Genomic DNA, 20,594 nt, shown 5'->3' with positions numbered 1-20,594 from the left:
ATTATACTTAAATTTTGAAGTAAAGGGATTTTCAAAAGATATCAGTTGAATCAATTCAGCAGCATTTATAATCAAGTGTACTTTAGCAGTTGTTCCTTTCTGATGAATCAATAACTGAAAAGCACATAGCATACAGTATCCAGACTCTCTATGTATTTTCCATCTTTATGCGGCTTATTTATTTACCTATTATTATTTTATTTCTTTTACTTTGATTAATTTTTCTCTGAGACAGGGTTTCTCTCTGGATATCCGCCTGACTCTACCTCTGCAGCAAATCCTAACAGCTTGTGCCACCACCGCCGTCCTCTCTATGTATTTACCACTGTGCAGTTTCTATTTCTTTCTCAATCTTACATATATTATTAAACACACTGTAAACCTTTAAACGTTTTTCTTCATCCAAGTCTGAATTACTGTAGATCTTTATGTTTTTCTGGCCACGTGTCTTATCTGTTAAAACCGCGGCTGTTTTAAACTGCAGTTTTTCAAAGATGGAGGGTGTAAGTGTGATTCCAGCTCCCTGTCTCAGTCCATGCTGAGATCCAGCAAAACCTGCCTTGCTAGAGATGAGGTCACTGCCACTTCCAGCTGTATGTACACACATTTAAATTGTTAGTAGAGCCTTTTAAAAGAACCTTGTTTTTTTGTCTTATATCATTTTTTCATTTTAATTTTAAATAGCTTGTTTTACATGTCAATACCAGTTCCCTCTCCCTCCCCTCCTCCCGCACTCCCCTCCCCCCCCAGCCTCCCACCTGTTGCCAATTCCTTCCACATAGGGGATATCTAGAGTCTGTCATTTCACTCCGGGTAGGGTCCAGGCATTCCCCTAAGAGACCAGGCTGAGAGAGCATATCTCTTTGTGCTATGGGCACACAATGACTGTTTGTATTCCAGGGATAGACACTGATCCACTGCTCAAGGCTCCATAGGTTGCCCAGGCCTTCTCACTGACACTCACATTTGGGGGGGTCCAGATCAGTCCCATGCTGGCCTCCCCACTGTCAGTCTGGGGTCCAAGAGCTCTCCCCTGTTCAGATCAGCTGTCTCTGCTGGTTTTGCCAGCCCATTCTTTGCCAATTTGCTCATCGCTCCTCTCTCTCTGTTGCTGGGTTCCTTGGGTTCAGTTCAGTGTTTAACTGTGGGTGTTTGCCTCTGCTTCCATCAGTCACTGGATGAAGGCTCCAGGATTGTTATAGGCATCAAGTTCACTATCAGGAATGGGCATTCCAGGTGGTCTCTCCACTATTACTTAGCTTGCCAATTAGTGTTATCCCTTTAGATCACTAGTGGTCACTCTGGTGCCTGATCCGTCTTCTAACCTATGATTCCCTCTTCCCCCTATTCTAACCCCACCCACTCAACTTCCTGTTCCCCAATGACCTACTCTGTCTTTCTCTTCTCCCCCTGTCTTCTTCCCAGCTCCCACTCCCCCTTACCCCTCACTGTGTTCCCCATCCATTCAGAGGATCTTGTCTCAATCCTCTTCTCTTGGCTACTATGCATATATGCATATCTTTTAGGTTCTTTCCTGTTTCCCAGACTCTCTAGAAACCATATATGAGTGAGTACATACCATGTTTGTCTTTTTGTGACTGGGTTACCTCACTCAGGATGGCTTCCTCCAGTGCCATCCATTTACCTGCGAATTTTAAGATTCCATTGTTTTTTCTGCTGAGTAATACTCCATTGTGTAAATGTACCACATTTTCTCCACCCACTCTTCAGTTGAATGGCATCTAGGTTGCTTCCAGGTTCTGGGTATTACAAATAATGCTGCTATGAACATAGTGGAGCAGATGCCCTTGTTGTATGAATTTGCCTCATTTGGATATGTGCCTAAGAGTGGAATTGCTGGGTCTTGTGGTAGATTGATTCCCATTTTCCTAAGGAATCTCCATACTGATTTTCAAAGAGGCTGTACGAGTTGGCACTCCCACCAGCAGTGTTCCCCTCTCTCCACATCCTCTCCAGCATAAATTGTCTTCTGTGTTTTTGATTTTAGCCATTCTGACAGGAGTAAGATGGTATCTCAGAGTTGTTTTGATTTGCATTTCCCTGATGGCTAAGGATGTTGAGCACTTTCTTAAGTGTCTCTTGGCCATTTTAGCCTCCTCTGTTGAGAATTCTCTATTTAGATCTGTACCCCACCTTTTAATTGGATCTTTTGGTGTTTTGGAGACTTGTTTCTTGAGTTCTTTGTAAATTTTGGAGATTAGCTCTCTGTCAGATGTGGGGTTAGTGAATATCTTTTACCATTCTGTGGACTGCCTTTTTGTCTTGTTGACTGTGTCCTTTGTCTTACAGAAGCTTTTTAGTTTCAGGAGGTCCCATTTCTTAATTGTCGATCTGAGTGTTTGCGCCACTGGTGTTATGTTTAGGAAGTGGTCTCCTATACCAACTCGTTGATGAGTATCTCCCAATTTCTCTTCTAAAAGTTTCAGTGTGGCTGGATTTATTTTGACATCTTTGATCCATTGGGACTTAAGTTTTGTACAAGGCAATAAACATGGATCTATCTGCAGTCTTCTGCATACCAGTACCCAGTTATGCCAGTACCATTTGTTGAAGATGCTTTCTTTTTTCCATTGTACAGTTTTAGCTTCTTTGTCAAAAATCAAGTCTTCATAGGTGTATGGGTTAAAATTAGGGTTTTCAATTCGGTTCCAATGGTCTCCTGCCTGTTTTTGTGCCAATACCAAGCTGTTTTCAGGACTATAGCTCTATAATAGAGCTTGAAGTCAGGTATGGTGATGCCTCCTGAAGTTCTTTTAATGTATAAGTTTATTTTGGCTATCCTGGGCCTTTTGTTTTTCCATATAAAGTTGATAAATGTTTTTCCCAAGTCCTTGAAGAATTGTGATGGAATTTTGATAGGGATTGCATTGAATCTATAGACTGCTTTTGGCAAGATTGCCATTTTTATTATGTTGATCCTACCAATCCAAGAGCATGGGAGATCTTTCCATTTTCTGGTATCCTCTTTGATTTCTTTCTTTAAAAACACAAAGTTCTTGATATACAGGTCTTTCACTTCCTTGGTTAATATTATCCCCAGATATTTGATGCTGTATTTGGCTATTGTAAAGGGTAATGTTTCTCTGATTTCTTTCTCAGTCACTTCATCATCTGTATATAGTAGGGCCACTGATTTTTTTAAGTTTACCTTGTATCCTGCCACATTGCTGAAGGTGTTTATCAGCTCTAGGAGTTCCCTTGCAGAGTTTTTTGGGTCACTTATGTAAACAATCATATCATCTGCAAATACTGAAAGTTTGACTTCTTCTTTTCCTATTTTTATCCCCTTTATCTCCTTTTGTTGTCTTACTGCTGTAGCTAGAACTTCAAGTACAATATTGAAGAGATATGGAGAGAGTGGACAGCCTTGTCTTGTTCCTGATTTTAGAGGAATTGCTTTGAGTTTCTCTCCATTTAGTTTGATGTTAGCTGTTGGTTTACTGCATATTGCTTTTATTATATTCAGGTATGTTCCTGTAATCCCTGATCTCTCTAGGACATTTATCATGAAGGGGTGCTGGATTTTGTCAAAGGCTTTTTCAGCATCTAGTGAGATGATCATGTGTTCTTTCGCAGTTTGTTTATATGGTGGATTACATTGACAGATTTTCTAATGTTGAACCATCCCTGCATTCCTAGGATGAAGCCTACTTGATCATGGTGGATGATTTTTCTGATGCATTCTTGAATCCGGTTTGCGAGTATTTTATTGCGTATTTTTGCATCGATGTTCATGATGGAAATTGGTCTATAGTTCTCTTTCTTAGTTGTGTCTTTGTGTGGCTTGGGTATCAAGGTAATTGTAGCCTCGTAAAAAGAGTTTGGCAGTGAGCCTCCTGCTTCTATTGTGTGGAATACTTTGAGGAGTATTGGAATTGACTCTTCTTTGAATTTCTGGTAGAATTCTGCACTGAAACCATCTGGGCCTGGGCTTTTTTTGTTTGGGAGACTTTTGATGACTGCTTCTATTTCATTAGGGGTTATAGGTCTGTTTAGATTGTTCATCTGCTCTTGATTTAGTTTTAGCAAGTGATATCTATCCAGGAAATTGTCCATTTCCTTTATATTTTCAAATTTTGTGGAGTACAGATTTTCAAAGTATGCCCTGATGATTATCTGGATTTCCTCAGAGTCCGTTGTTATGTCCCCTTTTGCATTCCTGATTTTGTTAATCAGCATGCTCTCTCTCTGTCTTTTGGTTAGTTTAGACAGAGGTTTGTCTATTTTATTGATTTTCTCATAGAACCAACTCTTTGTTTCATTGATTCTTCTCAGTGTTTTCCTGGTTTCTACTTGATTGATTTCCTCCCTCAATTTGATTATTTCCTGGCGTCTGCTCCTCCTGGGTGAGTTTGTTTCTTTTTGTCTAGAACATTCAGCTGTGCTGTTAATTCTCTAGGATGACTGTTCTCCAGTTTTTTCATGTCGGCACTTAGTGCTATAAACTTTCCTCTCAGCACTGCTTTCAAAGTGTCCCATAAGTTTGTGTATGTTGTGTCTTCATTCTCATTGAAATCTAGGAAGTCTTTAATTTCTTTTTTTATTTCTTCCTTTACCCAGGGATGGTACAATTGTGCATTGTTCAATCTCCATGAGTTTGTAGGGTTTCTGCGATTTGTGTTATTGTTGAATTCTAATTTTAATGCATGGTGGTCTGATAAGATACAGGGGGTTATTCCAATTTTTTGTATCTGTGGAGATTAGCAATGTTTTCTATTAGGTGGTCAATTTTAGAGAAGGTTCCATGTGGTGCTGAGAAGAAGGTATATCCCTTTGTATTTGGGTGGAATGTTCTATAGATATCTGTTAAATCCAGTTGGGTCATAACTTCTATTAGTTCTTTTGTTTCTTTGTTTAGTTTCTGTCTGGAGGTCCTGTCTAGCGGTGAGAGCAGAGTGTTGAAGTCTCGTACTATTAGTGTGTGAGATTTTATGTGCATTTTGAGCTCTAGTAGTGTTTCTTTCACAAATGTTGGTGCCCTTGTATTTGGGGCATAGATGTTTAAAATTGAGACTTCATCTTGATGTATTTTTCCTTTGATGAATATGAAGTGTCCTTCTTCACCTCTTTTGATTGATTTTAATTTGAAGTCTAGTTTGTTAGATATTAGGATTGCTACACCCGCTTGTTTCTTGGGACCATTTGATTGGAAGATCTTTTCCCAACCCTTTACTCTGAGATAACGTCTGTCTTTGATGTTGAGATGTGTTTCTTGCATGCAGCAGAAGGAAGGGTTCTGTCTTCGTATCCATTCTGCTAGTCTGTGTCTTTTTATAGGCAAGTTGAGGCCGTTGACATTGAGGGATATTAATGACCATTGATTGGTGATCCTTGTTTGTGCTTGATTTATTGTTAGTGAAGTTATTTTGTGTAGTTTCTCCTCCCTTTTTCTTTTAGTGTTTTGTAAAGTGTGATTATATATTGCCTGTGTCTTTGTGAATGTAGTTATCTTCCTTGGCTCTAGGTTTTCCTTCTAGCATTTTCTGTAGAGCTGGATTCATGGATACGTATTGTTTAAATCTGGCTTTTTCATGCAATATTTTGTTTTCTCCATCTATGGTAATTGAGAGCTTTGCTGGATATAGTAGTCTGGGCTGGCATCCTTGTTCCCTTAGTGTTTGTAGGACATCTGTCCAGGATCTTCTGGCTTTCATCGTTTCCATTGAGAAGTCAGGTGTAATTCGGATAGGTCTGCCTTTGTATGTTACTTGGCCTTTTTCTTTAGCTGCTCTTAATATTTTCTCTTTACTCTGTAAGTTTGATGTTTTGATTATTATATAGCGAGGTGACTTCTTTTTCTGGTCCAGCCTATTTGGTGTTCTGTAAGATTCTTGTATTTTCATAGGCATATCTTTCTTTAAGTTAGGGAAGTTTTCTTCTATGATTTTGTTGAATATGTTTTCTGTACCTTTGAGGTGTATTTCTTCGCCTTCTTCTATACCTATTATTCTCAGGTTTGGCTTCTTCTCGGTGTCCCATATCTCCTGGATATTTTGTGTTAAGGATTTGTTGGTTTTGAGATTTTCTTTGGCTGACGACTCCATCCATATCCTCTAATGAGTCTTCAACACCTGAGATTCTCTCTTCTATCTCTTTTATTCTATTGGTGATACTTGCATCTGTAGTTCCTGATCATTTACCCAGCTTTTCTATTTCCAGCCTCCCTTCATTCTGTGTTTTCTTTATCGTTTCTATTTCAGCTTTCAATCCTTCAACTGTTTTAGTTGTTTCCTTCATTTTTTTGGTTGTTTTTTCTTGGTGCTCTTTAGATTGTTTGAGAGATGTCTTTATTTCTTGAAAAATTTCCCCCATTTCATGGATTTTTTGTTTGTTTTTTCTTCAATTTCTTTAAGGGATTTCCTCGTTTCTTCTTTGAGGGTCTCCATCATCTTCATGAAATAATTTTTAAGGCCTGTCTCCTCTCCTTCATCTATGTAGTCCTTTTCGGGTCTTGCTGGTGTTGGATCCCTAGATTCTGGTGGGGTCATGTTGGTCTTTCTATTGCTGTTTGAACTCTTATTCTGTCTTCTTCCCATCTCTTCTTGCAGTGGATGCTGGTGGTGTCTTTCTGTCTCCACTGGTCTCCTTCCTTCCTAAAGCTGAAGCTGGACTAGCTGGGGTTTGGGGCTTGGAAGAGCTGATGTCTTTCCTGAAGCTGGACTCGCTGGGGTTTGGGGCTTGGAAGAGCTGATGTCTTTCCTGTGTGGGCGGGTCTTATGGATGCCATGAGCGGCCCCAAAGATCAAGGGGATGGGTGTCGTGCGGGTATTCCAGACGGACACCCAATCTCACCTGAAGCTGGACTCGCTAGGGCTTGGGGCTTGGAAGAGCTGATGTCTTTCCTGTGTGGGCGGGTCTTATGGATGCCAGGAGTGGCCCGGAAGATCAAGGGATGGGAGTGGGGGGGATCCCAGCTGGAGACTCAATCTCACCACCTGAAGCTGGAGTCACTGGGGTTTGTGGCTGGGAAGAGCTGATGTCTTTCCTGTGTGGGCATGTCTTCTGGATGCCAAGAGTGGCCCCGAAGATCAAGGGATGGGAGTAGGGGGGGATCCCAGCCGGAGACCCAATCTCACCTGAAGCTGGGCACCCTGGGGTTTGGGGCTGGGAAGAGCTGATGTCTTTCCTGTGTGGGCGGGTCTTCTGGATGCCAGGAGTGGCCCCGAAGATCAAGGGATGGGAGGGGGGATCCCAGCCGGAGACCCAATCTCACCTGAAGCTGGACCCGCTGGGGTTTGTGGCTGGGAAGAGCTGATGTCTTTCCTCAGAACCTTGTTTTTTTATGCTGAATCAGGAAGACTCCCTTAAGCAAGCCGTGTGAGTCTTTGCTTGTTGATAGCAAAATAGAGCACAACTGGGAAAAATGCTGCTTCTGAGAACCCCTGCTATTCTCCGTACTTTTGTTTCTAAAATTCCCTTAAAACTTTTGACGTTCTACTTGGAAATCCATCATCCTATTCCTGATCACCATTAGCAGATGATGGCATTTAAAATGTTTTAATAGCACTGTTTTGTCAGGACAATGAGACATGTCTGATCCTGGCAGGACCAATCTTCTTCAAAGATCATGGTCATTGAAGAAACTCCACATTGAGTTTACTTTCTTTGTGGCAAATATTAGCCACTGGACAAGAAATTGCTCTTCTCTTGACTGCTGACAGTATGCAGCCAAATTGGACAAGCAGCACACAAAAGAGCATGACTTACAGACTTTGCCAAGAAAAGGGAGGAAAGCCCATGAGAATATCCTAATTAACAGAAGTCTGTCATATATGCCAGGCCGGTAGTCAGAAGAAAGATGCCCCAACACTACGGAGGAACCTTGCAAGGCTGTCCAGGCAGCCAGGTTTGAATGTCATTTGTCACATTTTTGGAAGCCCCTTGATTGCACACCCTGCTTAGTCAGATAATATTTTTCTTTCTTGGTACTCTGATGGAATTGAAGACTTTATTCTTATAGTTTTCCTAGTAGTAGATTCAGTAAAGACATTCACTAAGTTAATGGCATAGGGGAGAGCTCAGGTACCCAAGATACAGACCATGCTACACAGGGTGTGGCCTGTATCTAAATGGGCTCTCCCCTACAATATGTAAAGTGTATGAGGTTGAGAGGCATACAAAGATATTTTTGGTAAATCAAGATGCAATAGAAGGTGAATTACGTACAACCTTTTGGAACCACCAAGATAGGGTAGATAAGAAATATTCTATCTGAATTTGTCAAGTATTTGCAGACTAGACATTGTTGATGAATGTACTTCCTCTATACATTGTATATAGTTATTGCACTTGTTCTATATAGTTTTTCTTATATTAGATATAAGCTTTTCTATTTTAGAACAAAAATGGGGAAATGCAAATTTTTCTTTGTGCTCTAAGAAATCAAGGTTGCCTGAGATCAGGCAATGGAGCTAGAGAATTTTTAAGCATAGAAGCCAGGCCTTGGTGACACACACCTTTAACACCAGCACTTGAGAGGAGGAAGCAAGAAGATCAGGAGTACAAGGCCACTCTGGGCTAAATGATATTGAACCACTGTGAAAGAGAATCAGAGCTGGTTGGTGGTGGCTCAGTCTCCTGATCCGAGCATGGGATCTCAAGCCTTTGAACCCAGGATTTGGGAGTCACACTCATTTTATCATATCACTAGAAAGGTGGAAAAGGGAGTACAAGTTTGGAGGAGTCAGGATCTTGGTCTCTTCACTTGGAGGATCTCTAGTCACATCTTCCCACCCCCTAACTGTCTGAAAGTTTGTAGAGTAGGAATCTGTCTAGTGGCTGGCTCCGTTAAAGCTCTTATCATTCACCATTGGACTATTACCTGATTCTGGGACTTTACTATTAAAACCAATTAGGATACATGCTAAGGAGCACATTTGATCTCTACACACAGAAACACACACACACACATACACAGAGACAGAGAGAGAGACAGAGAGAGAGAGAGAGACCCATACAAATGTAATAACAAAGGAAGTTCCCAGCAGGGGGCAGAAAGGACAGATTTTGCTGTGCAGAGGATGTGGCATCCTCAGCAAACACAGCCTCTCAGTCCCGTCACTGCTTCTAGATCCTGGGGAGGTCAATTGGGGAGATCATGTAAGTGCCCTATGGACTCTGGCCCACAGACACTCTGGGTGTGGTGACTGTGGTCTCTTGGCATTCCCTAATACATGCTGCCTGGATACTTTGGCAGCTCTGCAATTGAGCAGTGATTATTCAATGTCCATGGTTGTTCCCCCACATTCTCTTTCCAAACAATGCCCTATCTCAAATAAACATAGTCCAGGCTCCCCTGTGGATTGCAAGGCTTTTATTGTTGGAATCCAGGTTTTGACACCTGGAGGGAAGGGGTAGGGCTTCCTGCATTTATTCAGGTGAGCAGTTAAGTGGTTTCCTTGAGTCTTTGGGCAAAGATGGATTCATCAACAGTAATTGTCAGCATCTCTTTATGCCTGGACACAGTAAGTCAGTGAGGCATGAGAGGTGAAGGGGACGTCATTCATCATACAAGGGACACCAGTTGGGAGGGAGCTGTACCCATCTGCCATAGATCCTGGTTCTGACCAGGTCCAGGGAGCAAACATTCCTCCCTGTTTCCCTCAAATCTCATTAGGGCAAACCTGTTAAACAGCCTCCAATCCAGGCTGATGGAAGGAGCCACCTGCCTTCAGGACACCATGGGAACATGAAGGACAGAATCCAGAAGCAGCTGGGCAGGACCTGGAATGGCTCCAAGTGAGCCTCAGGCAGCTATGGTCCCACAAGTGACCTGATTACTGTCACATGAAGACCCTCAGATACATGATGCTAACCTGGTGACTGATCGTACTACTTCTAGTGAAAAGAGGGGTTCAATTATATGCTCCACCCTAGAACCTACACGAGAACCTACACGAGAGCGCCAGTGAGCTCATGGTAATGGTGTCAGGTGTTCCTACCCAGCTATGGCCCCTTCTATAACTGCCCTGGACTGCTCAGTGGGCAGGGAGAGGCTGTGTCTGAACCCTTCCAGACTCCTCCCAGAATACTAAGTGATACTCCCTGGGGTGGTGTCAGGGTAGCTGTGTATTTTGGCAAGAAGAGAAGATCCCGGTCAACAAAGTCCCTGGCTCAGCCTGGTCCCCTTCTGTTGGGGAAGTCCTGTTATTTGCCTGTGCATTTGTCAATAAAGTACTGTCTGGCCAATAGAAAACCTAGATAGGAGGGACTAGGAGTCGAGGAGGATTCTGGGAAGGGGAAACACAAGAGAGTCAACATGTAACCGCCAAGGGGGTAGGAGCCCAGAACTATTCTCTGGTAAGAGACATACTTAGATTAACAATTATGGGGTAATTACTTAAAGCAGAGCTAGCCAGTAAGAGACAAGCAAGGCCAACAGCTTCATAATTCATATAGCCTCCTGTGTGTTTATTTGGGACTCATGCGGATCTAGAACCAGGCTGGTGCGGCAGAGCCCAGGCGACTGGCGAGGGATAAACCAAAGCGGCTAGCAAAAGAAAAAGCTTCTCTTAACACCCTTCTTAGTGCTCTGCTTAAAGTCACATGTCATATCATCAAGGAGATGATGACTTGCCAGCCAGGCAAAACTTCCCTCAACCAGACCTCCAGAGTGATGCCTTGGTCACCCTGATTGGCAGGGAACTCAATGTTTAATGAAAAGTCTCCCTCGTAGTCAATGTCTAGGATAGACAACATCATATTCACTGGGGTCCCCTGCTCTGTCTCTTTCTATCCCTTCCCCAATTTCTCTCATGCTTCATGGCTTCCCTGAACCCTATTGTAGCCCTGAAGTCTTCCTGCTCTTGTAGTCACACTTCAACTTGTCCTTTTCCTTGTTGCTGTTGTTTTCTTTTGAGATATCCCATCCAGACATTGCCCTGCCTCTGCTGCTGCATCTCTGTGTAGAGCAGGCTGACCTTCAACTACAGAGGTCCATGTGACTCTGCCTCCTGAGTGCTGGGATTAAATGTGTTCTCAGTCCAGCTTAACTTGACCCCCTTTTGATATTTTTGATTTTTTTAAAGACAGGATCTTGCTCAGGTTAGTTTATAAACATTCTAAGAAGGGAGTGGTGTGTGTGTTTGTTTGTTTGTGTGTGTGTACAATATGTGTGGGCTTGTTGTGTATTAGTGCTATGTGTTTGTAGTATGTAATTAGTTTGTGTATGTGTCCTTTGTGTGTATGGTGTGTTTGTTTCTGTGATGTGTAGGTTTGGTGTGTATGTGGGGTGCCTGTGTATTTTTTTGGTCGTGGTGTGTGGGTAGTATGTTATAGTGTGTATGTTTGTAGTGAATGTGTGTTCTCTGTGAGATATATATATATATGTATATATGTCTGTGTGTGTAACCCATGTTTTTTGTGTTTATATAGCATATGTGTGTGCTTGTGATGTGTGTGGACTGTGTGTGGAGTATATGTGTGGCATGTGGTGGTATGTGTACATATGTGTGTAGTGTGTGTAATATGTATTTGTTTGTATTGTGTGTGTGTGTGTGTGTGGTGCATGCTTAGTATTTGGATGTGTGGCATACTTTTGTGTATGATGTGTTTGTTTGTAAAATATTATTGTGCTGTGTGGTGTGAGTGTGTGTGTGTAGTTCTTGTGTTATTTGAGTGGTGTGTTTGTGGTCCCTGTGCATGCTATGTGTGGTATTTTCATGAATGTATGTGCATGTTTTTTGTTCTCGGTGAGTGATATGTATGTGTATGTAGTATATGTACGTAACTGTGGCATATGTGAATTGTGGTGTGTGTGTCATGTTGTTTATACATGGGTGCTGTATGTGTAACATGTGTTTGTATGGTATGTATATGAGTGGTATGTGTGTAGCATATAGTATGTGACATGTACATTTTTGTGGGTGTGTTGTGTGTGTGTCTGCATGTGTATGGTGTGAGCTGTGTTAAAATCCATTAATAGATGCCTGACGTGTCAAATGCTTTCAATTTGAACACTCAGAAGACAGAGATAGGAGGATCACTATGAACTTGAGGTCAGCCTGTTCCACATACAGAGTTACAGGTCAGTTAGAATCACACCGAGAGACCCTGATAATATCACTATTTCTTTAAGGTCATATTGCAAGTGGCTCAGGCTCATATTGTCATAACTAAGAAAATGTATTTCAGTATGGAGCATCAGACATATTAATTGGCCTCTGTCCAACTCTTCCTTGCTGCTCCAGCTGCCTTGTCCCTCAGAAAGCCAGCATGACTGGCTTGGGGACTCCACTGGCCATTTTGAAGACTCCACAGGTACCTCACCAAAACAACAGGACAATGTGAGCTGGCTTCAGAAGGAACAGCCTCATTGAGGCTGTTTCAGAGTGTCTAGCAGAATTTTGCTATCACACAATTCTACTTGACCATTCAACCATTTTTACCCTGGCCAGAGGGGAAGCAGTCCCACCCTTCTCCCCGTGGCCTAGCAGAGGGTGTGCTGGGAGGTGGCTGAGAAGCCTGCAGTGCCCTTGCTAGGGAAGTGGGCTGTCAGGTCATTCACTGGTCTGGAAAAGACTCCCACTCTCTCTCCTGGGACTGACATGTTAAGCCTCAGGAAAGGGTCTGTTGAGTCGACTTCTTATGGCCTTAATTTAAGGACAGTGATGGAAAAGAAAGCAGCAGACAGTTCAGCAAGGGCTGAGGCAGGGGAGTGGCATCTGAGTGGTCACAAGCAAGTGACTGGATGCATGGTAGCTGAAGCATCTGACAGGGGAAGGGACAGGAAAAGGAAGAGTCACAGAAAGAGAGCAGATCAGTGTCTGAAGAAGGACAGAAGGGTTCATTCCAGAGGATGGAAGCATCAGCCCCTGGTTGCCAGACTATGTCCGGGGAGCTGTGGTTTCTTTAGACACAAGACCCTCACCAGGGCCAAGAGCCACAGCACTGGTGAGTGCCAAGGAGGTCCTCCTTCTTAACCACAGGGTTCTGGGTCTATGCTAGTGTGAGGCCTGCTCACCTAGGGTACCAGCTGCTGCTGCTCCCATCAACTGTGCATCTGTCCACTGCCGTGACACATGGAGGGCAATGGAGCAGCCAAAGCTAGCAGCTGGAGACATTCCCCTCCCCCACACACAGTTTCTATCTTCTGAGCAAAGAGATCCCAGACAGCTATCATGGGACTCACCTGCCTCAGCCTCCCACAGTGGACTCTGCAGCTCTCCTGACCACTCTGTGTCCCCTGAAACTAGAACTTATCATCTACCTGGTCTATCTGTCACTAGAGTATGTCTGTATAGGGTAGGACAACATTTCCCATAAGCATGACCTCTTTGAGAACAAGGGTCTCCCAATGCTCTGCTCTGACTGGATTGTGTGCTCCCTGTCACCCGGCTGTGAGATCTGATACTCAGATTCATCAAGCACCATATCAGAGGCACAGACATCTGTGGTTTCAACTCGGCTAGGACACCTTGGGCCTTGGTTCCCAGGGCGGCAGTTCTGACAGTCAGTTATGGTGGTGTATCTAAACCAGGTGGATCCCCTGCTCTGGGACTGACTTTCATCACCTGCCCTCAGCTTCCCACAATGCACCATGAGTTCACACAGTGCAAGCACTGCCTAGATGTGGCTGCTCTATTTGGGACTATCAAGACTCCTCCCATGAACCAAGTTAACTTCTCTCCCACATACAGCACCGAGGCTGGGGGGTTTGGTCACAGCAATGGAACACAGATTACAACACCACAGTGCACGGGACCCTGTGCATGAGAACATGCCTGGCCTCCACCACAGCACTGGGCTCTGAACCCAGTCCCTGCTTCCCCAGCAACTCTTCCTGTGGATGATTTTGTGTCCCTTAGATATCCAATGACTCAGGAGAACAAGGTATGTGGCACGCTATCCCTGGGACACCACATAGAAGGTCTCCACAGTGGCCATTATACATATTGGAGGGCTAGCTTGCATCTCTCAAGTCTCTAAACAAGACCTTTGTGAAACATGAAACAACAGTATCTTCCCGGATGACCCAGGCTACCCTCAAACTTTCAACACCACTATCCACACCTCCCTGTTCACCTTATATAAGTGCTTTTGTTAGTTGGCTGGTAATAATTTTTGAAAGTAAAGGCTTTAAGTGTTTGGTAAGTCAGAACTAATTAGTTTGTTGTTAAAGGCATTGAATGTCGCTTTCTATCCATCAGTGGTGACAGATTAAGTTATTGCCAAATCTTAGAGAGAACTTACTCTTTTGACTTTACTGCATGCCTGAGCCAAACAGAATATGAATCCTGTAACTGTTTGGGGAAAAAGGTGCCAAGTACTAATATCTACTCATGAGCTGTCCACTATGTCCTCCAGGCCTTGTTTTGATAACCTTGCAAGTTCCCAGGGCTGCTGAGTCCCAGCTAGGTCTTTGTATTCCTTGGAAGTACTAGGAATGGAGACAAGGGCATACTGTGGCTAAAAGTGTCTACTGGTGGGTGACACCTGCAGCAATCTGCTAGTTCATCAGAACTGACATTCGACTGTTTGGAGATCTCACAGAGGTTTAGTGCCTAATCCTGCATGTCAGAGGACACATGACACCTGCACCTTTCCATACTGACTGGAAATTCTCACTTGAACCATTAGCATTCTGTGACCAGGCATTTATACAGTTTTATGATTCCCTCATATTTTCCTGTGTGTGTGTGTGTGTGTGTGTGTGTGTGTGTGTGTGTGTTCCCCCGTGCATGTGCCCATTCGATATTGCATGTGTGTTTGTTTTTGCAATTGCCCATATGTTGGTTACACAGTGCCTACTTGCTAGTTTTATGTCAACTTGACAAAGGCTAAAGTCCTAAGAAAGAGGTAACCTCAAGGAAGAGAAACATGGTTGGTATGGGTAGAAGTGGCACACTACTTTAATCCCAGCAACATGGAATCGGTGGTTGGTGTATCTCCGATTTTGAGGCTAGCCAGCTCTACATTCTGTTCCAAAAGATTTAAGGCTACACGGAACATCCTGTCTGTAAAATCCAAAAGAAACACATTTAATAAAGAAAAAACAAAATAAGAGAATGCCTCCACAACTTAGGACTGTAGGCAAGTCTGTTAGGCATTTTCTCTCTCTCTCTGGCTTCCCTGAAGACAGAGTTTCCTGTGAAGCACTGACTGTCTTGGAAGTCACTCTGTAGACCCAGCTAACCCAACACTCAGAGATCCACCTGTCTGTACCTCTCAAGTGCTGGGATTAAAGGAATCCAGCAACAGTCATTAGCCAGGCATTTTATTAGTGATCAATGTGGGATGGCTATGCCCATTGTGGCTGGTGCCATCTCCTGCCTGGTGGCCCTGCATTCCATATGGTACCAGGTTGAGCAAGCCCTGGGAAAGAAACCAGTAGCAGCATCCTCCATGGCCTATGCATCTGCTCCTGCCTCCAGACTCCTGCTCTGCATGAGTTCCTGTCCTGACTTTCGTTATGAATGCACAAGCCAAATAAACATTTCCTTGTCAGTTTGCTTTTGGTGAAGGTATTTCTCACATGAATAGTAATCTTTTTATTCACTTATTGATTTATTTTTGTTTTTTCCAGACAGTATTTCCTTGAATCACAGCTGTCCTGGAAATGACTTTAGATACCAGGCTGGTCTGGAACTCACAGAAATCGACATGCCTCTGCATCCTTAGTACTGGGATTACAGGTGTGGTCAACCTCACCTGGCTGAGCAATAGTAACCTTAACTGAGACACATGGCATACATGTGTGCATACACATGACAGCCAGAGATGGACAATCAAGTGCTTCAGTCTCTCTCACAATATAAATGTATATGTGTGTGTGTATTTATGTGTGTGCTTGTACATGTACACATACATACATATTGTATATGCAGATTTTTGCTTTGTGAAAAGATTTTATTTGTTTTGTTTTCTATGCATGGAGATTTTGCCTGCATGAAAGTTTTACACACTGTAGGTGCAGGGCCTGTGGTCCCCAGAGGAGGGTGTTGAATCATCGGGAACTGGAGTTACAGGGGGTTGTTAGCTGCCCCATGGGTGCTCAGTCCTCTTAACAGCTGATCTTCTTATATTTTAGAGACAGGGTCTCTTCCTTTTCCTGGTCTTGGTTAGACTGACTAGCCAGTGACCCCCAGGGGTGGACTCCCTAGTGCTGGAATTACAAGGAACATCACTGTGCCTGGCTTTCCTCATGGGCCTGGGGACTGAAACGCAGGTATTCAAGCTTATACAGCAATTATTTTCCTAACTGGGGTAGTCCCGGGCCACCTTCATTTTTCCTTTGCACACATGAAGCTCAAACTGAAGGACCGAAGGAAGTAAACTCCCCTCCTGAGAGGAGAGGAGCATATGTAAGTACTCATGATTTCTTCTATAAGAACACTGTCTTTCATTCCTATTTATGTTTCTGCTCATCCGGCCATTCACACAAACATACCATATATCAATATCTTGCTATTTGTTATTGGAATTATTTTATACTGACAATTAAGAGCTTTTTTGGACTCTCTTGTGATTCCACAAAGTGTGTGTGTGTGTGTGTGTGTGTGTGTGTGTGTGTGTGTGTGTGTGTGTGATAACATGATAGGAGAACTAGGAGAAGCCAGTTCTATTCTTCTATCCTGTGACTTCTGGGATTTGAACTCAGGTCATCATGCTTAGTGGCAGCACCTTTAATCACTAACTATCTCCATAGCCTTCCACACTTCTTTTTGAGACAAGTTCTCTTATTGAACCTGGAGCTCCCATGGGATTTTGGTGGATGCCACAACACTCACGTCCTTACAGGGGTCCTGGGGATCTGAACTCAGGTCTTTAGGCTTCCATATTGAGCACTGAACCCACTGAGTCATCTCCTTAGACACCCCCATTTTTCTGTGTGATGTAGTGGATTAACCTCAGGACTGTGCACATGCTAAAATTACACCTCTAAGGCTTTGGCAAACCAGTACAGAAACCAGAGCAGGAGTGACTGCTGACACTCTGAAGGGATGCAGTCCATCTTGGTGGGGGTGGCCTGGTGCAGGACCACATCGACAATCAGGAAGTGGAGAGATAAGAATATCCAGCTTGCTTTCTGCTTTCCAGTCCTTAAAGACCCTAGTCCACGCTGCCCACGTAAAGTCAGACTGCCTGCATCAACTGACACAGCCTAAAAACTCCACACTGACAGAGCTTTGTTTCCATGAGGATTGAAATGCAGTTAGGATGACCATCAAGATTAGCCATCACACACCGCACGTGTCCTGCCTTCAGGAAACACAACCCAAGTTGACAAACTCTTTTGTGAGGGCATTAGGTTGATTTGAACTTGACACCATCCACACACCCCACTGCCCATGGACAAAGGAGAATTCATGTGCAGTGACAAATCCCTCCAAATGGCCAGTACTCTTTGAATTCTTAGCGACCTGCTTCCTGGTAGGGGTGAGAGTGACGAGAGCAGGACAACAGGAATGAGCTGCTGAGGCAGGGAGGGCGACATTGCGGCATGATGCAGTTGGTGGGACAAAAACATCCAATGCACAGAAGAGAACCACGTGACCTAACACACTGTGACTACCCTGGCTGGCAGTCACTAAAAGCCCCAGATGGTTGTCCCTGTCCGGAAAGGTTGACTCCACAGGCGACAGCAGCTAAGATGATATGATGTCCGTGGAACCCAGTATGGTACCAGATGTGCACACATCTGCACACATGTTGATCTCACGGAAAAGCAGTGTTGTGGGCTGTTGGCTCCCTACAGTGACAGAAATCCTCCTTGACCTCCATGGTTTCCACCTCCAAGCTGAAGAGGACATGCTTGCAGCCAGGAGAGGCAAGGAGGAGTGTGACCGGGAAGCAAAGGTGACAGCTCAGGCAGGACAATACGACACTCGGCTCAGCATGTGGTTGCTTAGAAAGGTCAGTCCTAACGTCTTCTGGCAAAGATACAACCACTTCTGTCCAGAAGCTGATGACATTAGGATGTCTCCAGCCATTTGTTCTTCAGACTGGCAGGGGCTGCTATGCTCACTCCCTCATGCAACAGGGACAGGAATCCACAGGTGCCATGTTCATGCCCAAAGACATTTGGCACTCGTGGGAGGCAGGGTTGGGCTTGGGTGGGATGGATTGAGCGGGACTGGGCTCAGGGAGACAGCAGCTTATAAGGCAGCAGGATCTGTTCTGAGAAGACCATTTAGCACTCTACACCATGAAGGGGACTCTGCTTCTGCTGGCCTTGCTGGTGGCCGTGGAGCTGGGCTTCCAGACAAGTGAGAACGGGGACAGACGGCCTTTGTTCTCCATGCTCACCCCATCTCATTTCCGAATAGATCTCCAAGCAGTGTCGGGACATAGATCTAAGGGGTTTCTGGGAGGTCACCTGCCAGGACACCTGCCCACGTCCCTTGACTTACTTCTCTGGACTGAGACAGTTGGGGTTGGTGGGATGGGGAGCAGGGGTATGTGGTGATGACCTGTCCTTATTTGCATGCATAGTTGAAGCTGGTTCATGTGTAGGATTTACGTGAAAGTCAGATACGCAGGCTGGCACACTCATTTATCCCCTTCTACTGAGAGTGTGTGTCTATGGAATCTGTGGCTGTATCTGGGAGGCAGCAGACTCAGGAAGATAGAACTGTGAAGGTCAGTTAAGACATTTGTAGAAGTGGCCAGAAACACTGAATCTCCACTTCTCCAGCCTGGAGCTCACTACTGATGTTTTCCTTCGTATGTTTGCAGCAGAAGCATGCCTTCCTTTCTTCGAAGTATATAACGCAACGGTCTATGGAAACAAAGAAATGAGTAATGAGCTCATACGCAAGTTTATCCCGATTGCCCAGGAGAGGGAGGCTGTTGACAATCTCTAGAAATGCAACAATGAGGCAGAATGGGAAGGTAAAACTCTGGAAGGAGTAGTTCTGGTAAATTCCTCCCTACCCTAATCCCCCAGGGATACATGGAGAAATGCTGTGTATACTTGATCATGTGTGTCAGGGGATGAAGAACAGAGCACTCCAATCCTGGCCCACCCTAGTACATGGCAATGCAGCATGCCAGCTCTAAGCAAGTTCCCACAATCTCTGCTAGACTATAGATAGGGGTTCTCTCCCACTCTAGGGCATGCAGGGACACAGGAGATCCTTGCTCTGGTGGCTGCACATGTAGGACACCCTCAGATGTGATCTAAGATGTCTGAATTCTGTCTACTGGCCAGTGTCACCTTCTCTGGATCCTCCCTTGACTGTACTCCCCTGTCTCAGATGGAGCCCTCCTTCCCCTGGCATCCTCAGGGCCAGGGCAGAATCTCCCTGCATGGCTTAGATGATACCCCACCCCCAGGGAGTGCCCACAGATGTCCACCACAGCTTCTCCTTGTTTCCTGTTGTCTGGTCTTTAGGCAAAGCAGGATTATACAGAGGAGTATTCTGTGTCAATCATAATGTTTGTAGTTTGAATGAAGAGGTCTTGAAAAACCACAGTTCTCTCTAGGAAAGATTTTCTTCTAACACACTCACACAGGGGATGTATTACCCAATGTGCTGGACAGATGTCCTCAGGTATGGGACACCAAAAGTAATGCTCAGCCATCCTGTGTCCTCTCCACACTATCCCCATCATACCTTCCAGCACCTTCTTCCCTTCATCCCTGCCTGGCTAGGGTGGCTTTTCATGATTCATCTTGGCAGCTGTGGATGAGCTTCAGTTCCCTTGCGCAGAGTGTACTGGGGAAACCTGAGTCACTGCAGGGAGTTTCCCTTTCTGAAGTCTAGGGGCAGCCTCATCACGGTGACTGCGGAGCCCTGGTGAAGCTCTGCACCTTGCCTGTGACCACCTCTACTTCTCTCTGACCTTTTGTTTTCCAGCATGAAATCATCATCAACTCGCCATGCAAGAAATACTATGCTAAAGATGCCCTACTCAAATGTGAGGAAGTCTTCCAAATTCGAAGCCATAAAATGTGATGGCTGATGTTGTGCCACCTTGCAGCCATGTCCTCTCTCCCTCCTGAAGTTGAAATCCAGACACCTGTCCCACCATTGTTCTGTCTGTGAAGCTCATTCTAATAAACACCTGCAGCTCTGCTCTGCTCTCCATGTCTGTGTCCTGTGCAGGTGAAGTGTGACATCTTCAGAGGATGTGGGAGACAGTGACAGAAGTGACATGTGTGGGCACTCAGAGCAGGGAAACTGGCACTGACTGGCCAGGTGATCATGGGAAAGCCACTGCGGCTCTTTTGTTGTTCTGTAGCCCAGGCTGGCCATGAACTCACAGAGATCCTCCTGTCCTCTGCCTCCCGATTGCAGGAATTAAAGGCACTAATCACCACCACACCTGTCTGACTGCAGCTTTGTGAGACTGTAATACAGAAGCTGTCTCAGGGTAAATACCACGTGAGCAGCCAGCGGGTTCAGGATCTGGCAGGACAGAAATGAGGTGCACAATTGCTCACCTCATATGTCACAGGGCTGCTGGTTCCTTAGACATCAGTCCATAATAGTGCAGTGAGTCCAAAGATGACCCGGGGTTGCATACCACATTCTCTTCATCTGCTAGTTTCAGCCACCATTTGTCATAATCTGGTCTACATAGCAAATTCCAGGACAGCCACGGCTACATCGAAAGACACTGCCACAGCA

At 44.6% G+C, this 20,594-nt stretch overlaps 1 long non-coding RNA gene across 1 annotated transcript; it reads left to right on the top strand.

The window, feature by feature from the left end:
* The first annotated feature begins 10,279 nt into the window (after window positions 1–10,279).
* LOC121135989 lies at window positions 10,280–20,026 on the top strand. The gene is made up of 4 exons (XR_005873103.1): window positions 10,280–10,320; window positions 17,759–17,874; window positions 18,697–18,852; window positions 19,821–20,026. It is a non-coding gene; the product is annotated as an uncharacterized LOC121135989 (long non-coding RNA).
* Window positions 20,027–20,594: the final 568 nt, after the last annotated feature.

This window comes from Mesocricetus auratus, unplaced genomic scaffold (assembly GCF_017639785.1).
Source record: "Mesocricetus auratus isolate SY011 unplaced genomic scaffold, BCM_Maur_2.0 Super-Scaffold_100046, whole genome shotgun sequence".
NCBI lineage: Eukaryota > Metazoa > Chordata > Mammalia > Rodentia > Cricetidae > Mesocricetus > Mesocricetus auratus.
Note: the sequence above shows the minus strand (reverse complement) of the source record. Positions and strands in the feature narration are given on the sequence as shown.